The following is a 12,161-nucleotide window of genomic DNA, read 5'->3' on the forward strand; positions in this document are numbered from 1 at the left end:
GTACTCTAAATACTTTGGATTACTTCTTCAGCACTGGTAGATTTTTTTTCACTTGTTTTGACTATAAAAACTCAAAATACACATGTTAAAAATACATTCTCTGAAAAAACAAAATATCTCATGCAGTGTTGTTTCTAAAACAAGATCAATCATACTGATCTTGTTTTAAGTATTTTTTTTATATTTTAAAGGAAAACAATACAAAAAAATATTATCAAGAATATGATTTTTGCCCTAATATGAAAGGTCTTACTAGAAAAAAAGAAATTATTATCTAACATGAATTTTATTGATAAATAAATATAATCGTGTCTGGTAACATGTGCATGTAAAATGGCTAGAAATAGCATTTTAGCTTAGCGTAAAGCTAACAATTTACACAAGATTTATTTTAATTTCTTCTGCTCCAAACTTACTTCAAACGTACTTCTCTGTCTGCTCGTATGAATGTAACACATCATAAGAAAGTGTTTCACCGCTGTTCAAATGCACTTTGGATCACATCATTTATATGTATAAATGTTTTCCATCTGAAAGGACTAAATATTAAACGAAACAAATGACAATAAAATGCAAAGTGGTGAAAACAAACCAATATGGCAATCATGATTTCAAGCTCAATTACACTTTCTATCACCAACTTGCACCATCTAGCGCTCAGCGGATGTGTCAAGCGCTAGGAAGTGTCATCGAGGTTGAAATTATGATAGTGCCTAGAGACTGCAATGGCAAGATGTATAGACAAAAATGTGTTATATTTTGTCTGTTCTCACCCTAAACCGAATGGGTCGCTTCAGAAGACATGGTTTAAACCACTGGAGTCTTATTGATTACTTATATGCTGCCTTTATGTTATTTATTTATTTTTTAGATTCAAAGTTCTGGTCACCATTCACTTGCATTGTGTGGACCAGCAAAGCTGAGATACTCTTCTAAAAATCTTTGTTTGTGTTCTGCAGATGAAAGAAAATCATACACATCTGGGATGGTCCTGTGGTTGAGGAAATGATGAGAGGATTTCCATTTTTGGGTGAACTATTTCTTTTAAATTCTCAAAGGTTCTCTCTTACTGAAATTAGACACCATCTGTTTGGCCTGTTTTCTGTTGTTTAGTGATCAGCCAAATTAACGTATAAAATGAATTACTTATTAATATCTCCCTGTCATTTATAACGGCCATTGAAAGTGAGATGTTGCCAAGCAACATAAAACTCTGATAAATGAGTTAAAGTTATGTTTTATTTATGTTTTCAGGACAGAAATCTCCATATGCATAATGCACATTCATATCATACCATCACAAGAAGAGTATGGACACCTGAATAGCAATAGCAGGAAAGCACACAGTTAAAGAGTGCTTTTTATAACAGTTAATCACAGCTGTTTATGAATGGAAGGGATGAGAGTGTATATAAACGTTAAATTAAAAACCATCTACAGCATTATTACTTGGCAATTTCTGTGGCAATTTTCATATGTTAAATTATGCTAAAACTTCAAGAAACTAGTACCGCCTTAAAAGTTTCAGGCTAAAAAGATCCACATATTGATGCTGCCTCCTACAGACACTGAACTGTAATTTGCCATCTACATTATCCCATGAGTAAATCTGTTCTAATGCTGTAAAATGTTAATCATCTGATGACCTGAACTTCTCTCACTCACTCAGGAACTGAAGGCTGCATATTTAATGTCACCAGTCTCAGATGACTACATTTAATATGCAAATATAGATACATAGACAATACCTTACACAAGTGGGTGGGCAAGATGTGTCTTACCAATTTGGGAGCTCATTTGATGTCTGAATTTTGCATGGGTGATTACAGCAGGTGAATTCAAAGGGATGCAAGCACTACAACAGGGGTTTTCAAGCTGGGGTCCTGAGATCACCAGGGAGTCACACTAAGGGGTCCACAGAACATTTGAGATATTTTGCAAAAGGTATCTTTTTAGGTCAGTCAAAGTTAATGTGTATAGTAAAGATTTTAGTTAAATATCTTTAACACAATTAGCACATTTACCGAGTTTGACGTAGGGGGCTTTAAGCCAATATTCTTCATAAAGCTGTTTTGGAACATTATTAATTGTGAAAAGTGCTCTATACAAAAAAATGTGAAAACATCAATAGTGGGTTAAAATAAAAGATACACTGTCAATTTAATACAACGTAAATATTTTTCATATTATATTTTAATTGAATTAATTTGGTTTTCAGTTTAGTACAATGACTATATAAAAGGGGGACTTTTATATAGTCATTGTACTAAAGTGAAAACCAAATTAATTCAATTAAATATAATATGAAAAATATTGGGGGGGGGGGCTTTGTAATATCACATTTACTATTTTCCCCACACACAATAAATGGGTCTTTATACATGATATAGCTGCCGTTATATTTTAGGAACTGCTCTAAACTGCACTATAAATCTACTGTACCCTTAAGTTACTGTGTATAGTGGCCCTCATAAAGATCCTCACCAGGTCACAAAGTGATCTGTCTCATCACAAGGTCACTGATATTATAGTGAAGGTCAAGTACAAATGTACAGATGCATACATATTATCAAGCATTAGTGTTTGATGTCCAGACTAAACAGGGTTTATTTTGTGCTTTTATCTATGGAGAGGCTGTTGTTCTAAGGCAAGGGAAGAAGTCTGCTGCCATCTAGTGGATTTATATACATTGCTCTCCATTACTTTATCATGGGAAATAGTGCATTGAAGGGCATCTTCCAGAATTCTGTTGCAACTTATATTTAACAATGATTATAAAATATCTGGAAATGTGTGGGTGTTTAAAAATGTTTGCCATGTCTGAAAAATACATTGATATTAATCAGAGAGTGATAAGATTCTGATGCAATCTTATCTTTGACTTGAGGGAAGGAATAGTTCACCTAAAAATGAAAATTTTCATCATTTATTCAACCTCTTGCCATCCCAAATGTATATTAATTTCTTTCTTAGAAGAATATCTCAGCTCTGTAGGTCCTTATAATGTAAGTGAAAGGTGGTCAGACCTTTAAAAACTCCAAAAACCACATAAAGGTAGCATAAAATCTCCACTTTCACTCTTAGAATGTGAAAGTTAAAGTGGAGATTTATAGTAAAAAGGACTTAAATATTGATATTTTTCTCATCAATACATATCATATCACTTCTAAAGACATGGATTAAACCAATGGATTACTTTTATGCTGCCTTTATGTGGTTTTTGGAGCTTTAAAAGGTCTGACCCCCATTCACGTGCATTGTATGGACCGTTAGTGATTAAATATCCTTCTAAAAATCTTTTTTTGTTTTTGCAGAAGAAAGTAAGACATATCTGGGATGGCATGAGGGTGAGTAAAATATGAAAGAGATTTTCATTTTTAGGTGAACTATCCCTTTAAATGCTCTTTTTGAGCGCAATCTTTATAGAACAATATTTTTTAATACTTGGGCTTATGCAATGCTTTTTTTAAGTGGTTTTATTTACTTATTTATTTATTTATTTTGCTTTTAAAATAGCTTTTATTCATTCCTTTTTATTTTATAATTGATTGTATATATTACTGTAACTACGTTTATAAACGTAAATATAGCTATACATAATAATATGAGGGCTATTAACCAGAAAGTGTAATAAACATTTATATTTATTCATGCCATATTTAATATCTTTAAATGAGAGTGAGAAACTACCAACAATCTTCTCTAAAATCTCAGAAGTCTTCCTGCAGTGACAACGCGTCTAGGGGGCGGTCCTAAAATCGATGGGCGTGGTTTCGTTTCCTTGACAGTGACGTCAACGTCGGTGTCGAGTAACTAAAGGTCGAACTGGACATGAAGCAAGACCAGATGAACCATATAACCGACAATAAAAGTTTATTATGACTCCAGGATAATTAATTTATTCTCTCGCCAAGACAAGAGTGAGGTATGCCGGGAACGCCACGTGTAATGCCGGTGTGAATGTTTATTATTAGATTTATTATCGAAATAATGAACAAAGAGCCAGAAGGAAGTTAGTAGCCTAACGCTTATGTGAAATACCTGTGCTTTAATGACTGATAATGACTATTTAATTGCAGATGATGGTAAATTATAGGAGTTCAATGAGGAATGGACTCCCCACTGTTATGCTGAAACATTGTTAATTTTCTTTATAATGATATGTATGACATTAATGATGACAATAAGTGAAAACATTCATTCTGCCGCAAAGTAAAAAAACAAAAACAAAGCTTGTTAAGTTTGTGATGCACTGTCACGTATTGCCTTTGAGGGCTCTTGGTTGTTGCATCATTATTGGGTTGCATTTAATTTTGAAGTTCATGCAAGGACACTCATCTCCATCCATGGACAGCCTGCTGGACATCTTGCATTCTTGTTGCTGAGTTTTGGCCCTAGAATTTTTCTTTTGCAAAGAGAGAGCAGGTAAGTGGATTTTCAGAACAACAAACCAATATTATAATAATTATTGTAATAGTAACAATTCTTTCATCAACAGAATGTTGTTTTTCCCTTTACACAAGTGTCGCTTTAAAATAGGGAGATCCTAAAATTATTTCACAGGTGTGTGTGTGTGTATATATATATATATATTAATTACAACAACCTATTACTTTTATTTAATTTATGTCCTGAAGGAAGTATTTACATCTTTTGCTGAAATCTCAGAATCTTCAATGATGTAAAGTTTTAGCACATTTTTTATCTAAAAGACACCTGATTTTACATATCTGACAGCCCTGTTTTGTTTTTACACTGTTCAATAAAAGCTATTTAAAGGATCAGATCAGGTCTGTGACAATGGCAAGTTTTCACTTTTTACAGTGTGTGCAGGTGAAAAGTCAATACCTAAAGGTGAGAACCCTCTCTTGTCTGAATCCAACAGATGTAGCTATCACAATAGTCACACTTTGTGCTGCTGATTTGTAAATTATTTTTGTTTTTAAATCTGTCGTCCCATCTGCTGGATAGAGAGAGAGAGAGAGATTGGGAGGAGGGATAAACATAACCTTCTTTGTGAAACAACAAGAGTTCTGCTGACCTTTGTGACCTCACAAGCCCCTCTGCCCACCCTGAGCAGGACAAAGGTTGTGGGAACTGGACACTTCCAGCATCTGCCTGAGTAAGGGTGAATATTTGTGTATGAACAGAAGTGTCATGGCCATTCAAAGGTTTTGAACTAAGTGGATTTTGAGTGAAACTTTCCAAAAAACTAAATTATAATTAATATGCTTAAGTTTACAAGTATTGTGAAATCCATTCATTTGTCTAAATCAGTCCAATCGAGTTACACCTTCTACAGGGACATACGGTTACCACATGTTGTCAGTTTAAGTGGCATTTCTGCCCCAAGCCCTCATTAATTCCTGACCCTGGTGAAGTAGAAGTAATATCGATACAGCAATGTGTGTCCCACATTTGTGAACGGCCCCTTGCATCTGTAAACATCCCCGACTGGAAGCTGCAATATACTATCCAAGCTTTCAGTTCGATGTTTGCTGCTGCTGGCGGCCCTCAGCTACAAAACACACACCTCTAGATAGATGGACAGACTGCATGAAGACAGACAGACCGACAGATAGATTCAAACTGCTACACTGCACTAACAAGCACTTATATGTTGAGATGTGGGCGTAGTATTTAGAATTTTATGTTACAATGTTGCGAATTTTGAGTAATTTCATAATTACTCATGCATTATGACATCATATGGATAGAATATGCTACATGGCATTTGTACATTTAAAAAAAGCTTAAATGTGGTTAAATTGTGAAAAAATAAATCTTAAATAAAATATAAATTTTCACAAAATATATAGCCTAAAAAGTTAAGTGCAGATGGTTGCATACCCCTTTTGTTTTATAAGTTTCCACACCCCTTTCAGAATACATACAAATATGCCTATGAGAGATAAAAGATTATATATATATATATATATTTATGTAGTACTGCCCTCGAAAAGATAATACAAAATGTACTTATTTACACACATCATCCTGTTCATAACGTGGCGGCCTATTCTGCCCTGTTTTGTGGCCGGCCCACCAGGAAAATTCCTGAACTTCCCAATGGCCAGTCCGTTCCTGCTGGTCACCTTGTTTAAGTTATCTTAGAGTGAAGACTGTAGGCCTAATTTCTGCACCACACGGCTCAGGGGCGGAGCCAGGAGTTTTTCAAAGGGGTGGCCAGGCAGGGGCAAGCAATCAGTCTGTGGTGGCACAGAAATGTTCGGGCAGCACTTTTATATCGTCGGACTGTGGGGGCGGGTTTGGTGAGTGGATACAATGACACCCGGGACAGAGAGGTTTGGCGAACTTGTGCGCACATGTTAAGTTTGTACATTTGTACAGAGATGATTTCACCTCTAAAGAACTAAATTTTGCCAAAAAAATTACTAAAACAGCAATTGCGAGTGGGGTGGCCTTTTGGGTGGCAAGGCTTCAGTGGAGGCCACGGCCACCCTGTCCACCCCCAAGCTCCACCACTAACATGGTTTACATTAGATTACTAAATATTCATTGAACAGTATACAGTATATTTTGTGGTATGTGCTGCTTCATCTGTCAATAACTGGGTCTAATCAGAAGGAACAAGTTATTTCCACATTCTGGTGGTTGAAGTATTTAAGCCTTAAGATCCTTTTTTGGAAAATTTGTTAAAAAGCAATGGAGATCGATTGAAAGTTGCATTTTTAAACTTTGAAGTATTGCTATAAATCTTCATGTGCTACCTAGACATTTATATTTAGAGAACATATTGACGTATTATGGTCCCTTCAATTGATTACTTAAAATGTAAGTTGCTGGTCTTAAAAAGGTCTTAAAAAAGATGGTTTTGTACTCAGTAAAACTGAAGATTGTGGATTGTCTTAGAATGGACACAGGTTACACGTTTGTCTCAAACACATAGCACTAAAAGCTTTTCAGATACACACCACCAGTATTTACACAGTACATATTAACTTTTCAAATGATTGTGCTTCAGTTCCAGAGAACATTGCGTGTTCTTTGACTTTTGAAGGAAATGAAAACGAAGCTGTGAGGGATAGGCTTTCCATCTCTTCAATGGCATGCACTTTATAAAGCTATCAAAAAGCATCTAGATCACATCAAATTTTTCCCAACTTATGTTGTCTGTATTTTGTAATTTTTTTTTTGGTCTTCTGAAATGTATTGGAAACATATTTTTCAATGTTTTTTGTTTGTATTTTTCCAGTGGAACGATCCAAAATCTTTAGACAGCAACCCATTGAAAAGACCACTTATAACCCTCACAGCCTCATTGTCATTCCCGCCAAAAACAATCGACGTCGCTGTTGTGAATAAGATCAACGAGGCCATCATAGTGTTTCACAGACAAACACTGGGTGGCGCAATTTGTTATTGTTTGAGGTTGATGGCTTCCATACTGTTGCTGTAACCAATAAACTGCTTGTCACTTACAGGTTGAAACATGTGTTGTTATAAGTTGTAGTTTTATACACATTTTTGTTACAAATGCTGTCCCAAAATTCTGTTTAATATTGTCTGTTACCATTTCCATTTTTTCTGTTTTGTGATATATATGTATATATGTATGCATTTTTATTTATTATTATTTATTTACTGTTTAAACGCTTTCAGAAATGCCATTACACACTATAATACATTTCAAATGCAGATATGTTGTACAGAAACAGAGATATTCAGATATTTAAAGATACATGTTATTGTAATAGCCTACTCAACAAGTTCCCATTGTGACAACTTGCCCAAAGTTGACAAATGATCTATGTGTGTTCAATGAACTGTATCTACTTTCTTTCTGAATAATAGTGGAAACTTTCAAAAGCTTTTTTGTAGCCAAGACTAAGTTCTGTGTCTCTAAAGAAATTGACTTACACAACTCACCCCAACCAGAGATATTTTACTGGAGTGTGACAACCTACCACAGTCTCCTCTTTACACCGATTAAACAGTAATTCATCAACACACAGTTTGACGTCTCCTGAGGTTAGAGCACTGATGAATCCGAATTAGATAGAACAAGAGTAAAGATTCATTAATACTATAATCTTTCAATACTCAATTAAGAGTACTCTTAATGGGTAGCAAGTTATTATATATATATATATATATATATATATACACTTTCAAGTAGACATAACATAATTGTTTGCTATGCTGTCAATGTTAAGAACACTTTGATGTTAAGAGCCCTTCACAATACAAAATACAAAAAGAGCAAGAATTGTAAGGTTTTGCAAGAATGACAATGTGTTGTGTGTACAGACAAATACGCCTTTATGCTCGACACGTAATATCCTGATAATTGAATACTTCCACCTGTGCTATACTGTGTCATCTTGTGATTATCTTTGTCAAATTGCCACATCAACTGAATCATTGCCAGTATTGTTTGAAAGAAGGTAAGGGCATCGTACCTGCGTCATAATAACCATGAGGTTGGAACAGTCAAATAAAATATAGCTGCAAGCATCTGTGTACTTTGTGTAAATATGTAATAAACATACAGATCTAAATCTGTCTATTGTAAACCGCACATTGCACAAAGAATATACGAGACACTTCCTGTTTAACATTTTTAACCATTTAATGCCTCACCATGGCAACACCGTTCAATATATCAAAAATCTGTCCACAATTTATCATCTTCAGTGTCTTGGCATAATGTTGTCTAAATGTGGTGACAGTCTCATGAATCCCCTAGGAGGAGTATTTAAAAGTTCAGAGACTGCAATATTGAAAACATACAAAATGAACGACTTCTTGTTTGGTAGAGATAATAACTATATGAAAGATGTCCGGCCTGATGAGAACTATATATGTACCAATTTTGGTGACTGTAGATGAAGATAGGGATGCTACAGAGGCCGTCTTACACACCCATTTTAAAGGGGGTGCTACTGAGTCCACCCCCCGATACTTTTGCCCAGCGATAATGGCCAACGACTATGATGTGTGCAAAATTTCATGAAATTGCCTCAAAACACCCAAATATATATAAAAAATCAATAATAACAATTAATGTGTTTCCATGTAAACACAAGAAGGCTATTTCAAAGTCTGATGAAATTGCCTTACTTCCTGGTGCCAGTTGGGGGCGCTATGACCCATTATAGCCACATAAATGTGATCAGCCCTATTACCAAATGTACAGCTGAATTTTCATCAAAATCATACAATGCACACAGAAGACATAAGGAACTTCCTGTTTCACATTCTTGCCCGTAATTTATTACATCGCCATGGCAGTACCATTCAATAAAACAAAAATCTGTTTGCAATTTAGCATCTTCAATGTCTTGATATAATATTGCCTAAGAATGGTGCCAGTCACATGAATCCCATAGGAGGAGGATTCAAATGTTCAGTGCATGTAATTAAAAAAAAATGCACATTCAATCCAAAATGGCTGACTTCCTGTTGGGCAGAGTTAATGGCTGTCATTTTGAAAGTTGTCCTGTATGTACAATATATGTAGCAAGTGTGTGACCGTAGAAGAAATTGACCACACCACTTTTGCAAAAGTTGGTGCTTCAGAGTTCCTCAGCTATGCCCATGCATTAACGTTTTCCCAGGCCTAATGGCCAACAACTCTAATGTGTGTGCAAAATATTATGAAAATTCAAGTATGCCAAGTACCTCAAAAACATGTGAATACACATAATCTGTCTCGCCAAGGAATGATGACATTTAATGTATTGCAACACTGTTTAAGAAATCAAGAATCCCTTCAGAATTTTAAATCTGCACTGTCTTAATATTATCCTAAAGAATTTGAAGCAAATCAGGTAAACATAAGAGGGATATTTCAAAGTCTGTTAAACGTGCCACACTTCCTTCCGCCAGTTGGTGTGCTACGACATGACCCACAATAGCCACATCAATGTGATCAGCCCACAAGGCCAAACATTTGACTAAATTGTTATGTAAATCACACGATGCACACAGAAGAATAATGGGAAAAAAGACACTTTCTTTTACCCATTTATTGACATTAATTTAATTTATTGATCCACCAAGGCAACACCATTCGAAATATCAAAAATGATTTTGCCTGCATTTGGTACCTGTAACATAAAATCATTAGGAGTATTTCAAATTACAGAACATGCATTTTTCAAACAATCCAAAATGGCAGACTTCCTGCTGGGCGAAGCTTGTGACTGTCAGTGTGAAAGTTATCCGGCTTGATGAGATCTATACATGTACAAAGGTTGGTGATTGTAGCTTAAAAGGGATGTGCTACAGAGACCCACAAACATGCCCTTCTTCTAGGTGGCACTACAGAGCACCCCTGCAAGACCCTCCTTTCAACAAATGGCAGACGACTCTGATGTGTGTGCAAACTTTCAAGAGTTTTCACGCATGTTAAGTACCGAAAACCTTGAAAGGACAAAGCAGAAAAACAAGAATAGCGGTTTTGTATTCTGCTTTTGCTTTGTTTAATACCATTATAATAATAATAAGTATTATTATTACTGGCAATTAAAGTAATGCAAATGCATTGCAGTCATATTTTTGAGTTAATATTAAAAAAAACAACCTGGTCTCATAGAATCATGTTAATATATGGTGTTGTCAGCTAAAGTGAGCCATCAGATCAAGTTTTATGCAGTGTCATAAGGAGTGTCATAGTTCTTTAAGATTCAATATCATATCAATGCAAAGTATTTTAAACAGTTGTCGCAATAGTAGCATATACCTGGCATATTTAACTGAATTCATTGGTCTGCAAATCAACCTAATTGTTTGATGAAAAAGGCTATTTAGTTGCTGGCTCTTTTTAGCGAACCCTCATTAGCTAAAATGGGCTACTGTATTTCAGCTAGCTTTATTAAATAACTTCATTAAAACTGCTAAAAAATCATTTTTATGAGTCCAATTTGAGATTGGATGTGTTATGTTAGTAAAGTAATGTTTAAATGTGTTCTCCATATGTGCTTAAAAAAATAAATAAAAAAACAGTTTGAGTAAAAAATGTATTTGAGATAGATTGCAATTATATGTTTGCAATTGTAAAGACTGTTTATTAGTACAAAACAGAATTCCGAAGTCCATCAACACACATACACAAGGAGCTCCTCACAGAATGGTAACAATAACTTGAGTTAGTCGGATGTAGGCACGGATGACATGGGCAGCCGCATGGGGCGGCATCTTGCAAAGGGAGCAGCACATGCTGAAAGGGCACCATATAAACTACAATCGCTTCTGAGTTAGAGGAAGTTTGCATGTAGTAGGGAAAGTTTTTCAAAGTTATATCCTTATTCCTAGTAAATATTTGATACTGTTCTTATCCTAATACCTACAAATCCACGTCAATCTCTCTCAACTCAAACTCCCATACAACACAAGGTGATAAGTTTACATTTTTGCATTACATAACCAACTACATTTACAAGCTTATTCCATTGCAATAAAATTGCACACTATAGCTCAACTAGGACATTTTTACTTGCCTCTCCAGTTAAATATAAATCATGCTTAGTTATTTGTAAAATGGCCAGAGAATCGGGGCAGCGGGGGCGGTAATGTACTCGCTCTATCACACCGTTGTCACGAAAAGAGAGCTGTCGATCTACCGGTCAATTTTCGCTCCTACCCTCACCTATGGTCATGATGGCTGGGTCATGAACAAAAGAACTAGTTTCAGGCACGTCCAGCTGGGAGGAGGCCTCGGGAAGACCCAGGACTAGGTGGAGGGAATGGATAGGGAAGTTTAAGGCCGCCTACTGGAGCTGCTGCACCCGCGACCCGACTTCGGATAAGCAGTTGAAGATGGATGGATGGATGGATGGATGGATGGATGGATGGATGGATGGATGGATGGATGGATGGACGGATATTTGTAAAATGGTTACAGTATGTGACTGATCTCATAATAAAATCAAAAACAGTCACTAAGTTCCAAATTGCATACTGCCAAACTACTCTTACTCTTTCTGCAATAGAAATGATATATGGCATTAGTAGTATGGGTAGTGTGCAATTCCGAACTCTTATATATACTAACTTAAAAGGGCACCTTTACGCCATGCGCACCTGCAGCCCCCATTCTGTGTATGTCAGTGTATCAGGATGTGCTACCAGTATAACTATCAGATAGTGTGATATGGTATGAGGTTGTAACCATAACCACAACACTAAAGCTATAC

Source organism: Xyrauchen texanus, chromosome 26 (assembly GCF_025860055.1).
Source record: "Xyrauchen texanus isolate HMW12.3.18 chromosome 26, RBS_HiC_50CHRs, whole genome shotgun sequence".
Classification (NCBI taxonomy): Eukaryota; Metazoa; Chordata; class Actinopteri; order Cypriniformes; family Catostomidae; genus Xyrauchen; species Xyrauchen texanus.